The sequence below is a fragment of the Rattus norvegicus genome, chromosome 1 (genome assembly GCF_036323735.1).
Source record: "Rattus norvegicus strain BN/NHsdMcwi chromosome 1, GRCr8, whole genome shotgun sequence".
NCBI lineage: Eukaryota > Metazoa > Chordata > Mammalia > Rodentia > Muridae > Rattus > Rattus norvegicus.
In genome coordinates, this window is record NC_086019.1 from 179,607,578 (window position 1) to 179,624,692 (window position 17,115).

At 40.1% G+C, this 17,115-nt stretch overlaps 1 protein-coding gene across 19 annotated transcripts in view; it reads right to left on the reverse strand.

The window, feature by feature from the left end:
- Sox6 (SRY-box transcription factor 6) overlaps positions 1–17,115 on the reverse strand; it is a 611,566-nt gene that overhangs the window by 449,900 nt on the left and 144,551 nt on the right. For 16 of the 19 annotated variants that reach the window (XM_039106334.2, XM_063285244.1, XM_063285274.1 and 13 more), the window contains one exon: positions 7,933–8,002. The gene's annotated coding sequence lies outside the window, so the exon portion shown is untranslated. Of the gene's footprint in view, positions 1–7,932; positions 8,003–15,686; positions 16,158–17,115 lie in introns of those variants that run through there. The other 3 variants (XM_063285283.1, XM_063285280.1, XM_039106360.2) reach the window with 2 other exon arrangements.

The following is a 17,115-nucleotide window of genomic DNA, read 5'->3' on the forward strand; positions in this document are numbered from 1 at the left end:
AATTGCATGCATTTTTCTGCAAATCACATCATTTTGTTCTTCAATATGGCTGAATCGTACTCTGTTGCATATATGCTCCACATCATCTTTATCCATCTCCTGATGGCAGTCTAGACTGGTCCCTACCTGCAGGACTGTAAAATCACTGCAATATGCATGGAGTACAACTCTCTGGGAATGCTGACCTGGTGAGGAACTTTTCTAGGGTTCTCCAATACAATGTTAACATGAGCTATATGGGTGATTATTTTCATATACACCTATATGAATCTTTACCCAGAAAAAGTAAATTATTGTCATTAGTTTTTCTGCAGAATCTACACTTCCTGAAATGTCTTAAGCTGTACTTTTAAAAAGCACTGAATTAAAATAAATACACTTGCAATAATTCAGAAGAAATTGTAGAAATCCTTTTAAATAACTATTGCTCAATTCCAACAAGTATTTCCAAGTCTTGAAAAACAGTCCTAAAATCCATTTTGTGACCTACACAAAGCCTCCTATTTCAGATGAAGGGTCCTCTTGTCCACATGTCTCGCGCTGTCTCTGTTTTCCCAGTTACTCACAATGTTGGAAGGACAGATGTTGCCCCACCTCTTCAGCCATATCGCCTTCTTCAAGGCTCTGGGTCTTTAACACTCCTCTTGTCTGTCCCATATTATGCTTAGGTTTCTCAGGGTCCCCAGACGTTTCCCTTTAGCTGTCTGCCCTACAACTCTAGGCTCATGGAAAAACCCACTTAATTAGTCATAGAATCAACACAGTCAGTGGGTTCACAGAGTGCCATTACTAAGAGAAATTCCAGAATGTTCCCTTCCCTTAAAGCTGTCAGTCTTCAGTGAATATGAACTTAAGCACATATTTTAGCAGCCATCCATTCTAACTTGTGATGTACTGATACACATAATAATAAAAGAAAATAGTATTACCCTGAGGAATAATATATCTAAATTTCTTCATTACTTAGTTTAATGAAACTGGAACATTTGTAGCAGTCATTAAAACCAAGCCATGGGCTTCTTATCAGCCTGCCCCAGCTGAAAAACATAAAATTGTATTCTGTTCAGTTCAGGTAGCTATAAGGGCAGAGACTGGATTCCATTAATGCTGCTGCTTAATTGTTCATAATGCCAGGCTTAAACAGGGAAAAACAACAATTAGCTGGCAAACATGCCTTGTGCAATGATTGTGCATCCAAAGCCCTAAAAGAGGCAAAAAAGAGATACAATGGAAAGCCTGATGCTGTCTGTGGGTCCGTCCACCTCTGCACATGGGAAGCTGAGCTGAGAAGGGAAAGCGCCAACACTGTCCACAGAGAACTCCACCCACATAAACTCTCTAGTAATATTTCAAGCTTTAAACCCTCGGGTGTAAACACCTCCCTTCTCTTCTAAAATCTGTGCCGAGCCCTTAGTGCTCAGAAATTAACAACAGCAAGCACACATCATGGGGATTGGCTTTTTGACTGATAAAACATTAATGGTAAGTCTCTTTGCCAGTCTTCTGTACGAAGTGAAGTTTCAGAAATGCATCTTTCTCACTATAATTAACTCATGCCTTTGTAAACTGCCAGCAGAAGTATGTAAGCATTACACTGAAAAGGAGAGAGACCGCACACCGTGTTTCTCCTTACAGCAGCATCTAACTCACACTGCGATGCTGTGGAACTACCAAAAAGTGGTGACATATTATCCATATGCCAGGTGCAAAATAACAAACCAGGATGCCTAGGTAAAATGAAGCTAAGTAACGCAGAGACAAAATGCAACAAAGTAGATGTCTTTGATTTCTCAGTCTTCCTGAACTGGTTACTAAAATACTTGCAGGAATCAATGGCCGTTTGCTAAATTGTGGGCAGCCTGTCTGTCACGTCCAGCTATTAGCTATGTACTAGAGGTTGCTGGCACTCCCTAGCCTATGCTTGAGAACATTACCCAGCTGAGGCAATGACTGAATTTATCCTTTGCCATATGCATTTGGTCCTTTCATTAAAATTACTGTTATGTAAAAATACAGGGCAATGTTAATGTCTATCTTTTGGTTAAAACAATCTCAGAAAGCAGCATGGAGCAGTTCTCTCCAGGCCTCCATTCCCCTTTCTCCAGTGAGCACTGACCATATCAGCACTGACCCCTGTGTGGTCCACCATACCTTTAAATGCAGCCAGTAAATCCTACAAAAACATGAAAGGATCACTATAGCATCTGGAAATGGAGCTGTCGGTGCCATATTAGTTTAGAGAAAACCACAAACTGGGAGATAAAGCAAAATTTTAATAATACTTTGCTTAGTTGCCAAACGCATTACACTAGTTCTGTTGTTGTCATATGTGAGCGATCTTGGAAGCATTTGAGTGCTGCTAGGTAGGATTCAATGAGTCCTCAGAGTCACTGCTCTTGGGGGATGATTGCTCGTGTTCCTTAGACTGCAGCCTCCCACCTGGTGCATGAGCACCACTACCACACTGTTCTGTCCCCTTCAGAAGCTTCCTATGCTGGCACCAACGTAGGCGGCCATGCAGCAAGCCTACTCACAGGGAATGTGTGGCTGTGCGTTTCTACTCCAGCACTCAAACAGAAACCTGTGCAATTCTACTTCCCCTTTCTTCTATGAACCACCCCAACGCATTGGTGTTGAAGAGTAAACCAAGATCAAATTTAGACATGCTGTTTGAAATCAGTGGACATAAAACACTTTGGTGCCAGACAAAAGCTGCGATTTTAACAGTGAGTTTTGGCCTTCTCTAAAATGCTTGGCTCAGGCTGTGTGTTTTACATCTGAAGACATTGGCATGCCTCACATTTAAGATTATGACACACCGACTTATTTTGAAATTTTAAAGATCTTCCACTGCGCGTGTTTCAAGTCCTCTGTGACTATCACTGATAATTGAGCAATTAACTTGAAATTACCAAGTGAGCTATGATGGCACAAGGAGTAGCAAGCAACATGAAAGAGGGAAAGACCAGAGGTGCTGCGCAGACAGAAGTCGTAAGGAGGGAAAAGAGGCCATAATGACACGAACAGTTCTGAGTAAGTTTTAATGGCCCCAGGTTTTGGGTCTGACTGTGCCTGTAGAATAAGTTAATGGAACAAGTCCTGAGTCCTAAGAGTCCTTTGGGGCAGTGCGATCTGGTACTGCAAAAAGAAACCTTCTAACTGGTCTTGTGTAATACTCACAGATTGCTCCAAAAAGTAAGGGAGGGAGTTTCACTAGACAACAAGCACAAAACAATTAGGTTAAAAACTCTGACAAGCGTAGCTTAAGAAATACAAGCTCTGGCTGGAGAGATGACTCAGTGGTAACAGTACTGGCTGCTCTTTCTGAGGACTGGATTGAATTCCCAGCACCCATCTGGCAGTTCACAACTGTCTGTATCTCTAGAGTCAGGGGATCTGACACCCTCACACAGACATACATGCAGGCAAAAATACCGATACACATAAAATTTGTAAAAAAATTAAAATTTTTTAAAGAAATACAAAGTCATAAAAATAGTTTGAAGGTCTTACTTTATACACAAACTGTACAAAGTAAAATCTCTGAAATCTGACCTCAAGAAGGCATCGAGATACAAGGCAGAAATGAAGAGTTGTGGTCGGGCACGAAAACAGCAGAGCTCCAGCTCTACCAGGAAAACCCGAATGCTGCTGAGCTGCTCACCTAATCAGGGCCTGAAGAACTGGGCTCTCTCCTGCAACTGCAGTGTGAGCTTCCACACAGGTAGTGGAGTGAGCTTCCTAGACCTAAATCCTACCAGACTTCAGTGTAGGCCATTCTGAAGGAAAACCAAAAATTTAGGAAGTCAGAGAAAAGAAACACTATTAATCACATTTTTTTCCTGAAAAATCCCACTGATAGTCCTCCGAAGCACCAGTCCCGGATGTGAAAACAGAGCAGGCTGGCCTCTCGGGAATAAATTAGAACTAGGCAGCGGAGAGCATATAAAGAGCAAGAGAGCATGGACAGCAGTGTATAAAGCTTAAAGGCTTGCGGTGTAATGGGTATGCAGTCAGATTAGCAGCTCCTTTCAATTAAAGTAGGTTTCTGGCCTTGGTTCACAAATGTATAGTAGGTCTGTGCATTAATGTAGATACTTCAAATGTCAGTATATCTCTAATTAACATGAGCACACAACTGTAAAACTGAGAAGGCACAATTCTAAATTCCTTACATTCCCAGCACTAATGCTTTCATGGGGCAGCTCCCGTTGTCATGGAAAATGGCATTCAAGCCCTATTTGTGGATTTTCACAGCTCATCTTTTTTATTTACCTGCTCTATGTCAAGATTAGACTGGAATAATATTTTTTAAAGATAATGCATTTAGACCTACTTTCCCTTAAATTCACAGATGTTCTCCCTGAGGGAGCCTTGGTCTGAGCTATGCTCAGTTTGCCACAGATTTCTTTTCATTAAAAACGAATAGTAACAATAATAATAATACCACAAAGATGTGAATTAATGACTCCATCTCACCCTCCCACCCCCAAAAAAATCTATGTATTTCAAAAACTTCCAACAGAAGTATGATGATGAGTAGTAGTCTGGAACAGAAGTGTTGGAAAAGGCCGATGGGGTGCCAGTACTCCAGAAGGTGGAGAAGTGAGTGGGGGAAGGGACTGGGCCTCTGCTCCCCTGACACAGCACACAACTAAGGTCAGAGACAATGACAAAAACAAGAGAAAGAAAACAAAAATTGGGGGCTGGAGAGGTGGCTTAGGAATTAAGAGTACTAACTGCTCTTCCAAAGGTCCTGAGTTCAATTCCCAGCAACCACATGGTGGCTCATAACCATCTGTGATAGAATCCAATGTCCTCTTCTGGTGTGTCTGAAAACAGCTGCAGTGTGCTCATATTTTTAAAAAAGAAAAACAAAAATTGTCTCTCAGAGTACAGCATGATGCTGTGGGAGAGACTGGTGTACACTGGAGGTCAGGTGGGCGTTCTGCTGTGCTGACATAGAAAGTAACACAGACTCATCTCACAAAACTCAGCCAGTTTCATGTCTATAAAATAGGGTCATGCCAACCTAAGCTATATTATTGCCTCAGGCCTTTAGTTAATCAATATTCTCCACCCAACCCACCTCATGTGTGCATGTGCATCTCTGTGTGTGTGTGTGTGTGTGTGTGTGTGTGTGTGTGTGTGTGTGTGTGTGTGTACCAGATAATAAAATACTTGGTGGCCTTAGGGAAAGGCTTACTATTATTATGATCATGAGGAGGCAGCATTTTCTATGTGGGAATCTATTTCAAACTGCTGAGTATTGTGGGAAGATTAGAAAAACAAATTACCTATTGAACCATCTTTGGGTTTGTTGCTATTTGTTGATTTATTTAATCAGTCATTTATTATCATAATACAATTTAATAGAAAGGATTACATAATTATTTTTCATTAAAGATAAAAATTAAATATGACATACAGAATACAGATCAAGATCTTTCTACCCAATGCCAACTTGGGAAAAATATGTCATTTTATTCTTTAACAAGAGAGAAAGAGAGAAAGGAAGAGGCAATGCTAGGATAAGACATGGTGTCAGAAGCCACAGCCAGTCAGCTTCACAGTGTTCTCCTCCTCTGAGCAGACCAGCAGAGGGAGCAGATAGACTCCGGTCAGTCCTCACACACCCTTGGTGTGGCCTATTCATTATGGATGTGCAAAATAATATCCCACCTTCCTTATCTCACAGGCTTCCACGGAGCTGTGAGCTGGAGCTTTCTGCCTTCCATCATGCAGTGAATAGGCAGTTCCAGGGGGAAGCTTCAGAAAGCCTCTGCCACTGAGCCATCCACTGCCCTGTTTGCTGGCCTCACTAGGTGAGCATTTTCCTATCACTGAAGCCTCCTTGTCACTCAGGGTAAGCGGTGACCAGCTCCACAGCCACTGGAAGAAACAGCAGAGCAGTCACAGCTTCCTGCCACATCTCTTCCCACAGCCCTGCAGCCTAAGGCAGCTTTACCTGTGTTGGAATATCTGGCCCGTGCCCTAACCTAGCATTTCTTCATGGCTGGAAAATGATTACATGAGGTAATTTGACAAGCACGGCTTCCATTCCCATGACCAGACAGAATCTGACCAGAAGGGTTTGAGGTGTTTAAGTTAAACTATAAAAATAATGGCATGAAAGCTGTGTGAACTGTGTCCCCTTCCAATGTCCCCACCCCTTGATCTTTGACCCCGAGGACCCGGCTCCTGATCACCTACTTTCAAAAGTAGCACCTGTGTGTCTTGATAAGAAGGGAGAATTTAGGAAAGAAATCTTGGTGTGATGAGAAATCACATTTGAACGAAATGATGGCAATTATGTTTGTTTCTTTAAAACTTTTGATCACTCAGAGGATTTACTGGAGAGAAAAGGATGCTGGGAAGGAAAGTAGAAAGGGGCCAAAAGAAAGGGCAGAGCGAAGAGTGGCCAGCTCCAAATCCTTCCCCTCGCCTTGGGGTTCCACCAGTCAGCTCAGCTCCTCAAAAATTTTCCTTGCTTCCTAAAGCCCCTCTTTCCATCCATTCCAAAGAGATGTTTTTGTATCCCTCTCTGCTCCCTCCTAATCCTCACCACTGCTCCTTGTGCTATTTAAATCCTGCATGAAATCTGAACAAGGCATGAAGTTCATAGGAGCCTGTGCTTGCACAGTTGCCTCAGAGCACCAGACAAACATTGATAACTTCATTAAAAAAAACAATTTTGTCATTTTCTAAAGATTAATTTTTGTACTTAGTGTGCATGAATGTTTGCCTGCATTTGTGTGTGCACCACATGTGTCCAGTGCCCCAATGGAGGCCAGAAGAGAGTGTAGAAACTCCCCGGACCTGGAGTTTCAGGTGGTTGTGAACCACTGGGTGGGTGCTGGGAACCAAACCTGGGTGCTCTGCCAGAGCAGTCAGTGCTCTTAACCCCTGAGCCTCTCTCCAGCCCGTTTGCTCATTCTTAAAGACCAAACTCATACAAAATGATCTAAACTACATTTAACATTCATACCCGTTTGGTTAGTTCAAAATGCCTGTCCTGATCAACAGTTCCACTGACACATAAAGCTGAGTTCAGATAAAGTTTCAGTGCTTTCTGCTTAAACTCTAATTTTTGACATTTCTTCAAATACTTTCCTAAAAAGTATATTCTTGACAAAAACAAAAATGATTCTTCTATTTTTACTATTGTCAACAGTAAAAGAGACACCCTTAAACACCAATGGTTCACAACAGCATAAACAGGGAAGCAAACTCTGGATGCTTAAAAGTAGATTTATGCAGACATGTTTTAATAGCTACCATGTATGGCTTCTTCTGTATAGCAAATATGTGTCAATCAAAGTATTTTAATTAATCTTTGATAGTTCATTTTTTCCTTAATTTACCTTTCTCATGAGAAAAAGTTTTTTTTCTCCAAAATACGGTTTGAAAGGATAAAGATAATTGGGGGAGGAGAGGAAATGGAGAACGACACCATTTTGATGTCCATATTATATTCACCAATGAATCTGGCTCTTTAGCATGCAATCTCCCTGCATGGACTGCTCTTTGAAATCTGCCTATCTCACTTCTGAGTACAAACACACAACACTTTTCACGTCCAGATAATCAGAAGATGTGCAAAGTTATCAGGGTAAAGACTTATGTGTGGATGCAGGAGAACTTGTAAGGTGGCTCCTACAGCGGTTATTTCCCAAACAAGTCTGTTGCCCAGGCTCACAGCAGTGGGGCTGCAGTGTGCTGCTGTACAGGAGTCACAACACACAGGCTCCTCACAACGGCCGATCGTCTCTTCTATACTCTTGGTCCCAAAACAATCACTCATGAAAACCTAACAATGTTTACTCAACAGTTACTAAAGGGCTAACCAGAATTTACGTATGGGCTGATTTGTTTATAAACTGTGAGTTTCCTCTACATAATGAGAAAAGTAATGACTGGATCAATACTCACAATTATACACGAGGATCACCCCAGCACCCAGAAGTCACTGGTAAATCGCCTTTGAATTCATGAAAGTGACCTAAAAAATTGGATACAAAATGAAATGGAGAGGCATGAGTAAACTGCATTTACAGCTTTATTGAAGAAGCACTTTCTGGCAATGAGCAGTAACATTTCAGAGTCAGCATCCTCACCTACTCTAAGAACTTTTGCCAAGACTTTTGTGCCAAAAGCAACAATTATTTCATTGTACTACATCTGAGAATACAACCTCTCCATCCACAGTGGCTTTTTCCAAAAAACTATCAGCAGTAGCAGGGATGTTTAAAAGTAAAAGTGAAAACTAAAAGATTTTTTAAAGGGGTAAATGAAATTTGCAAGAAGCATTTTGAAAACTTATCCTGCAGGTTAAAAAGAATTCACTTCATCAGGAATACCCTGCGTGTGTTCAACAGAAATACCATATAGGTAGAAATAATAAGGAAAGAGGCAGCGTTTGCTCTGCACAGGGGCGGACTGCTGGCTGCTGAGGCTGCAACAGTTCTACTCAGCATCCTCATGCTTGCACACACCAGTTACGCTCAAGTAGCAGATGTAGTTCAAACATGCAGAGCCGGCTTTATAAAACCCACACCAGCACAGTGAGTCACTTATGCCTCTAAATAGCCATAGTTTCCTCCCTCTGGAGCCCCCATGCATTAGAAAGTAGTTAGGTCGTTTGTTTTTATTGTTTGGCCTAAATAAAGACATTTTGGTTCCATGAAAACAAAGGGACTTTGTTAAAGAGGCTGTGTTCTTTCCAGAATGTGAAGACGCTGATGAGTGGTGTTCAAATGAAAGTAATGACGGAACTTAAGTTACTAATTTAGCCCAGAAACTTTCCTGGACTCTAGGGATGAGTTTGACTTGTTCTGTGACTTTAAAAATATAGACGGCAAACACATAAGTTGGAATTAACTAGGTTAAATAAAATTCATTCAAGAAAAGTTCGGTCAATATATTGTTGTAGAAACCAATATACCAATCACTACAAATGATCAGAATAGATTAGGGATGTGCATCAGAAAGTAAGAGACAAAACAGTAAATATTTCATTCTGCCCTTCCACAGCCCCTAAAATACACTTTGTCTTAAGGGATCGAGGCAATTTAGTCTAATCTCAAGTAAGGACATATGGATGGTGAGGGTCTGGCATTTGAGAAGAGGATCTGGTTAGAGCAGTGTTTTCTCAACCCGTGAATCACAATTCCTCTGGGGTTCAAACGATCCTTTCACAGGGTTACATATCAGATATTTACACTCTATAACAGTAGCAAAATTACAGTTATGAGGTAGCAACAAATAATGTTAAGGTTGGGGGTCACCACGACTTGAGGAACTGTATTAAAAGCTCACACACTAGGAAGGCTGAGAGCCACTGAATTAAAGCGTCTCTGAGCTGCCTTATGCCATGCTTCCATATAATGTGCTGTCTCAGGCTGTCCCGACTGCTCACCAGTGCTCGGCAGCTATGTGATCTGACTTGAGAGGAGGAAAGAGATAGAAGAGTCCTGCCAGGAAAACAGCATTATCACTCATCTTTGGTATTTTATCCTTCTCTGCTTTAGACGTCAGATATTTTAAGATCTAGGAGGGCAATATTACCTGGAATACAACAGTTCTATCTACACCCTCAACATGAATTACCTCAAAGCAACAGAGTATTGGGTCCTTGTGGGGAAAGGATTATTTCCTTATCTGGTCCTTTTACCTCTTTATGAAGATATTACATAGATCCAAGCCCAGCAGCATGGACCTGGATCCCAGCTCCTGGAACAGCTGAGGCAGGAAGACTGCCGCCTCAGCATCGACACTAGAGAGGGCTGAAGACGTAGCACAGTGAAGGATCATTGGCTTAGTACGTCTGAGGCCTGGGTTCTCGGGGGGAAAATTAAGTTTCTCAAGAAAGAAATCTACAGCAAAATGCTAGAAATTCAAAAGGGTTTTCTTAACCTATGCAATTTCTCTTTTAAAAATATAATATTTTGTTTCTTTGGTAACTACTCTTTTACAAGCATGAATTGTAAGTATGAGAGACACATGACACATCCTGTTCCTTCACTGTCATGTGAACAATGGGTGACATAAGAAAAGCAACTAGAAAACATCATGCCTAACAAGAATTAAACATTTTCAATCATTGAGCTGTTCAGGAATTAAGTGGAGCCCACTACTACTGTGAAAATTTCTATGAAATTGTACTCTGTAAAACTTGCATGCAGATAGATAGATAGATAGATAGATAGATAGATAGATTATATATAATATATATGTACATATACATATATAAAGAGAGGTTTTTTTCATATATTTATATAGATATTTGGTTTTTCTATAAACTCTAACTCTGAAATATTTTAAATCTTGGAACAAACCATATTCCAGACATTTTGGTCAAAAAAAGATATTCTAATACTATAGAAAATTCCCTATATCCCATCTGTTAAATCAACGCTGTCCTGCTACATGTAGGTACAGGTATCTCTTAGTCAGACTGTCAGTCAACTTAAAGTACTGGTAAATTCCAGAGCAAACAATTGGAAGAGGGTATATATTCCTCACATCACATAGATCATTGTAATAAACAACAACAACAAAAAATTACTTTAATGCCTCAACCACAGAAAACGGGAATAGAGAAGCAACATGTCAGCACAGGCTCTAAGTCAGCCTGCACACACCACATATGCTATAAGCTAGCTACAGAAGATATTTCCAAAAGTACAAGTAGCCACTTGGGTCCTGAGGGCAGCACACAAGTGAGAAGATCTGGAGGAAATGCCAGAGAAAAATCACCATCTGTTCTGGAAAATCACGGTCTGTTCAGTCAAAGGCATCCCCAGAACACCCTGGGCCACAGCATATCCAAACCTCTGCTCACCCACTCACTCAGTCAGCAATGGTGACCATGGGTCAGGGGTTTCCCAGGAGTATTAAAGCATAGAAAGATGTTTGTTTTTAAGTCTTACCCCTCAAAAGAATTCTCACAGATTTTTACATTCAACACAGTGGAAGCCAGCTCCCTACCTTCCACTTGTCAACTCTCTCCACATTCTTAGTTAAATTTTAGAAATGTCTCGGTATATCTCACTATAAGAAAATCATGAAAAAGCTAAAGGAAAGGGTACAGTGAAGAAATACTAATATCCAGTAATATAAAACAGTTAATAACATAAAATACTAGGCTTATAATCAGAGAGTTGTAAGTAAAATATTTATTTACCTGAAATCCAGGAAAATGTTTTATAAAGTGGATTAAATGGTGAGGAATGGATAAATAAGAATGTTTGTGTATCATAAACTGGACTATTAATCATGGTATCATTTTGAACAGAAATGTAACCATAACTGTTAAAGTACTAAATGTCTGTATTCTTCAAATTGTCTAACAATTATCATAAAGAACCAATCACAAGCACATGAAAAGATACAGCACATGTAATATTTCTGCTCATTATAATACATCTATAATAGTTAAAAAATCAAAAACATCCAGGTGGTTGGATAAGTTAATTATGACACAAAAACACTACTTTGTAACTATTCAATATTAAAGTGTAAATCTTAAATTTACTAATAAAATGTTACCACAACATATTTCTTAATAAAAACAATGTGCATACTAAAAACAAATCTATAGAAAAACCAAATACCTATATATATACATGTGAAAATCAAATTACACACACACACACACACACACACACACACACACAAGTTTTAGAAAGTAGAGTTTCGCAGAAATTTTTACAGTATGTAGTGAGCTGCAAGTTCTTATTTATTGTTATTATTTTTACAGATTGATATTATTTGGGGTTTTTATATGTAACCTGTCTAACAGATGCAAAAATAGCTTCTAAAATTCAGTTTGTTGTTTAAACATTCAGAAGAAATCAGATATATGGATGGTAACTTGCTATTAGTCTAGGAACAAAAGCCAAGTGTTAATATTAGGGGTTTTCAGAAGAAAAAGAAACTTGAGAGTTACTAGGCAACTTCGGAGCAGTGTCTGAACATCAAATAAAGAAGCTATGAAAACTCAAAAAAAGCCTGTCCCATTCTGCCAAAAATAGTCGACAGATCAAAGGTAAACAGCAAATAAAAACACAGGCACCTCCCCATGTAATTAGACCTTGAAAGCTTTCAGGCTACATTTTTTAATCCTACATAAAGTTCTGTCTCCAGGCCACACCCATTTCTTTTTTAACACTCCTCCTTTTTTTTTCTTTACTGTGTGATTTTGCAAGAAGGTTCAAACATCAACTAGGCAGTTGGATTAAACGGCTTCCAACCTGAAAGTCCCTAAAGTGCTTCAAAAACAAACCTGTAAACAAACTTTTGTTTACCTTCACATTAAATTATAGCATTGCACATTAAAGAACTGAAGAATTAAAGAATTTTACTTTCTTGATTCACTGACTTGACAAGGTTATATGTAGTGATCCATGGGTTTAAACCACTTGCCTTCAAAACATTTCTTCTTCAGTACTTATCTTTTATTTACATTTCAAAATAAAAACTGAGATGTTAAAATATGTATAATAGTCTCTGTGCAAATCTAATGCATTTGCTAGAGTTATACCCTCCTACACACACGTCAACCACACTAATCTTAACCAAAACAAAAACAAACAAACAAAAAAAACCCTTTTTTTTCATAGTTTTATGAGACTGGACTCATTTTTCCTGAATTCCACAAGGCTTAGCTTTTGCATTTAATGTTCGTTAATAAACACATGAAATATGACAAAAATTTACCTATACAAATACACTATGAATTTTGACTGTCAAAAGAATTGATAACAATGCTAACACTCAAGTGTTGTATTGGGAGTGTTTACATGTGCTGGCACACATGTACATGTGCACACGTATGCATTTCCTTAAATGAGTAGATTCACTGATCATCTTTTGAAATTACGGCTGCCAAGGGCCAAGTCAAAACAGCCCTTGTGTGTCTTGTTAGCTGTGCTTTCGAGTGAAGACCGTGCTCCACCAAGGGTGCATCTGACGTTCCTCACAGTGACCACAACACTGGGTATGCAAATGAATACTCTGTATTACTTTCAAGTTCAGAATATTAAATCAGTGCTGAAGAACTAATAAAATCACTTCCACTCATGTGTCTAGTTAAACATGGGTGATGGATGATAACTAAGCAGGTCTTTATGCTTCTCCCAGGCACCTAAGGTCACTGTGGTAAAAGACGTGACTTCACCAGGCTTACACTCAGGCACTGCGTCCACACAACTGTCAGCACAGTGATCACAGGAGACACAACCACATATTAGAAGGATAGAAGCGGTCTTGATTTCAGACACGAAGACCCTTGAGGGTTCCTACTATGCAGGCCACTGATATTCTCTAAAACTCTACTGCTAAGGAAACCAACTAGTTTAACATTTTCAAGACAACAAAGAAGGGGAAAATTTAGCACAGCAAATATGACATGGTAAGTACTAATTAAGAGGCAACTTTTCTTTTCTCTTGCCAAAAGAATAATGCCTTTCTGTAGATATCACTAAATCGTCATTTTTAGTTAAGTCCAAAACAAATGTTTTAAAAGCAATAGAATAATTTGCTCACAAAAATAAAAGCTGAGGGGGTTGGGGATTTAGCTCAGTGGTAGAGCGCTTGCCTAGCAAGCACAAGGACCCGGGTTTGGTTCTCAGCTCTGAAAAATAAATAAATAAATAAATAAATAAATAAATAAATAAATAAATAAATAAATAAATAAATAAATAAAAGCTCAATGCTTGTTATGCCACACTAGAAGTTGAAAGTCCCGGGATGGCTTCGTGGACCTGAATTGAGGTCCTAGAACTCAGATAAAAGCTACCAGAGTGCCTCATACCTGTTCTCCCAGTGCTGGTGTATGGGAGAAAGACAGGCAAATCTTGAAGGCTGGTGGCCACCTAGTCTAACTGAATTGGTGATCTTTCTTGGGACAGAAGAAACTGATGTTGCTCAATGTAGGCCTCTGCCAGGCTGTGGTGCTAAATTATAAATAAGAGTTAGGATTGCCTAAGTGTGACATGTTTACACAACCACCAACACTGTGTTGTTTTCCTGAGGTAACCATTTAAGTTATCGTGGATGAACACAGTGGGCACAAAACAGTACTCACGAGGGAAACATCAGACTGTTTAGAAGAAAACTATATGCCTTCATAAAGACTTTTTACAAAGGCAGCTTATTACTATGAACCAAGAGCAAACTACAGAAGATAAGCTTTCAAGAACTGTTTCTAGAATCACCATGTGATTCTAGATTGGTCCCTAAAGCTTTTGCACTGACTACAGAAAAACTCCACATGCTTTATAAATGCAACATAAAGGAGGAAGGCACTAGAGCAGAACCAAGCATTAGAAAGAACACTGGGGTATATTTTGTAACTTCTTCATTCAATAAACATGTGCACCTTTGCCTTCAGTCCCTTCACTTTTCTTAGCAAATGCACATCTTTGGAATACCCATTGTCATGGAGGTCTTTCCACTTGTTTCATTTTGTTTTGTTCCTGAACTGGGACTGAGCTCATCACTTTGCACTGGGCAGGGCTCTACGTCTGAGCTGCTGAGCTGCTCCCTCACCTCCTTGTTTACTCACAGCTGCCCCCTCTATCTTCTCACTGTCTATGTGGTTGTGAGTAAAAACAAGAGGCCGCAAAGGTGGTCTTGTGTGAGCAGAGCTGGTACAGTAACCAGGACGCTTCCGAAGACTCTTAGCGTTAGGCCCATCCAGACACAGCAGCTGCGCAGTCCTGAAGCGTGTCTGGTTCAGGAATCTATTTTTATGGAGTTTCCTCAGGTATTTTCCTCCCTGGTAGAATTCAAGGCCTACTGAGCTGAGAAGCCAGTGTACTGCACAGGAGTAAAAACTAAAACATTCAGAAGATTTGTTTAAGTTGTATTACTTGTAAAAATTGTAAAATATTTTATCCTATTAAAAATCTTTTCAACTAGTAAGATTTTTTAAACTATGAAGTACTTCCGTCAGTGTGAATTGGGATTAGAAACTAGACCCGGGTTTACTTAGAGATTAAAACTCAGTTATCACTGGGTGGGCTGTTTTCTTCTTTTGAATATGAGATAAAGATACAGGAATTTGGTTAGCATTTCCGAGAGCCCATGGGTGTGTGGCATGTGGTATCTTGGAGGATTCAAAATGATAAAGCTCAATTTCAGAGCTCCTGCAACTGAGGTCTGGATTCCTCCTCTTAAGATAAAAACTGTAGCAAGGTCTCACACTGGTGGAGAGAAATGCTTCCTCCAGTCAGCTTCCCCCTCCTCAATTATACTCACTGGTAAGAACAGAGAGGCAGAACACTAAAAATAGCAATAATGTTACAAAAGTTTGTAAATAAATACCAGATATTAAGAAGCCAAGACGTGTTTCATTTAGCTTCCTGTTTTCTAAACAGCACACTGGTGAAAGGGAGTAAGCCGGACTGCTCTGTGCACCAAGCCAGTTAAGCCAAGATATATTTAAAGACATCTTAAAAGGGTCGATTTGATCCTCGTTTTAAGAAACTTCTTGTTGCTGCTCTCAGAACCACTCCCTCTTAACCACAAATAATGACTTGGGTAATGGAGCTTGGTAATTGAAAGTACCAAGCAAATAACACCAAGATGAGATGACACCGCCTGTTGTGCAAATATGTACTTAGGATGGTTATAAAAATAACAGCTGCATTATCAACTGGACACCAACCAGAACAACTTACATGAGTACAGAGGGCCAACGTCGTCTGAACATGCTATGCAGCACGATGTGGCACTTTATATGTTGTAAGTATTTCTAAATTCATGGCAGAAATTTAAAAGAGGAGAGATCATAAAAAAAACATAAGGATTTGGTAACTTGGGTAATTAAGAGCCAAATTTCCTGGGTGTATCATAGTTATGCATTGGGCAGTGCATGCTTTCTCTGCTGGGCACCATGCTAAGCCCTGGAGAAGCACAAGTAACCAGAGAAGAACTGGTGATGTCAAGGTGCTCACAGTTGGTGAAGTTGCCTTAGCAGTGTAGGAACATCCGGTAAGGAAAGTAGAATAGAAACTGCATAGCTCATGTTCTGTAATAAAGAATGTATATTCTAGAATTAGAACATTGTGGTCCTCTCCCAGCTTTTGTGACAGTTGGAGGTAAGAACCTAACTCCTGCCTGGGGCACAGTTTTCACACATACATTTCTTCTCTGCCCTTACCCTGAAACTCAGCTGAAATGTGTCCAAGTCACATAGTATACACAGGGTACTATAGCCACCACCTTGTATGTGCCTAAGTGTCTCTGCAGGTATCAGAAGTCAAGGTTGGGTATCTTTCTCTATTGCTTTGTACCTTATTGTTTCAAACAGGGTCTCTCGTTGAACATGGAGCTCAATGGTTAGTCTAGAGCAGCTAATCAGGGTGGAACCCACATGTCTCTGCCTCCCACAGCTGGGATCATGCCTCGTCTTTGCACAGCTGCTAAGAATCTGAACTCAGGTACTCATGCTTGCTCAGCAATCACTTTACCCATGAAGTCATATCCTCAGACCCTTAGTCAATATTTTTTTAAAAGAATGGCTTAAGGGTAATGGGATCCCAGAGCTGAGGCTCCCAGGAATGCTGTCAGGGCAGTCATGTGCTGACTAACCACTGCAGAGCCACCTGAGAGGCCAGCAGGACACTGTGAGAGAATCCTCCCCAGTCTAAACAGGTTTCTTCTCACTCTCAGAAACAGCAACAAGCAGCATGGAGAGATCCATTTATATTTTCAGAACAGCTCAAGGGTCTCACAGTGAAGTACAGATGAAATCTGGCCTGGTATCTCACAAGAATTGTTCCATCTCTGAGGTAGAAACTATGGTCAAGGAAACAAACACGTAGCATATAGGCTGCATGTTAAGTGTAAGTTTGCAATTACTAGGCTATATCTAGTCCAATGAAAAGAAGGCCTCTACTTCATCTGTAAAATGGGTTGGTCAGCAGCAAGCTTCAGTCCTTTACCGTTGTGCTTAGTTCAGATGGAAGCTGGGACTGCTTGGGATTAGACATGCTCAGTGCTAGCACCTACCCAGCTCCCCAACCCCAAACTAACACAAATTTGTTTCCTGTCCAAAATTTTTCTTCTTTCACTTTCCCTTGCTAACTCTCTCTTGAAACAAGATTT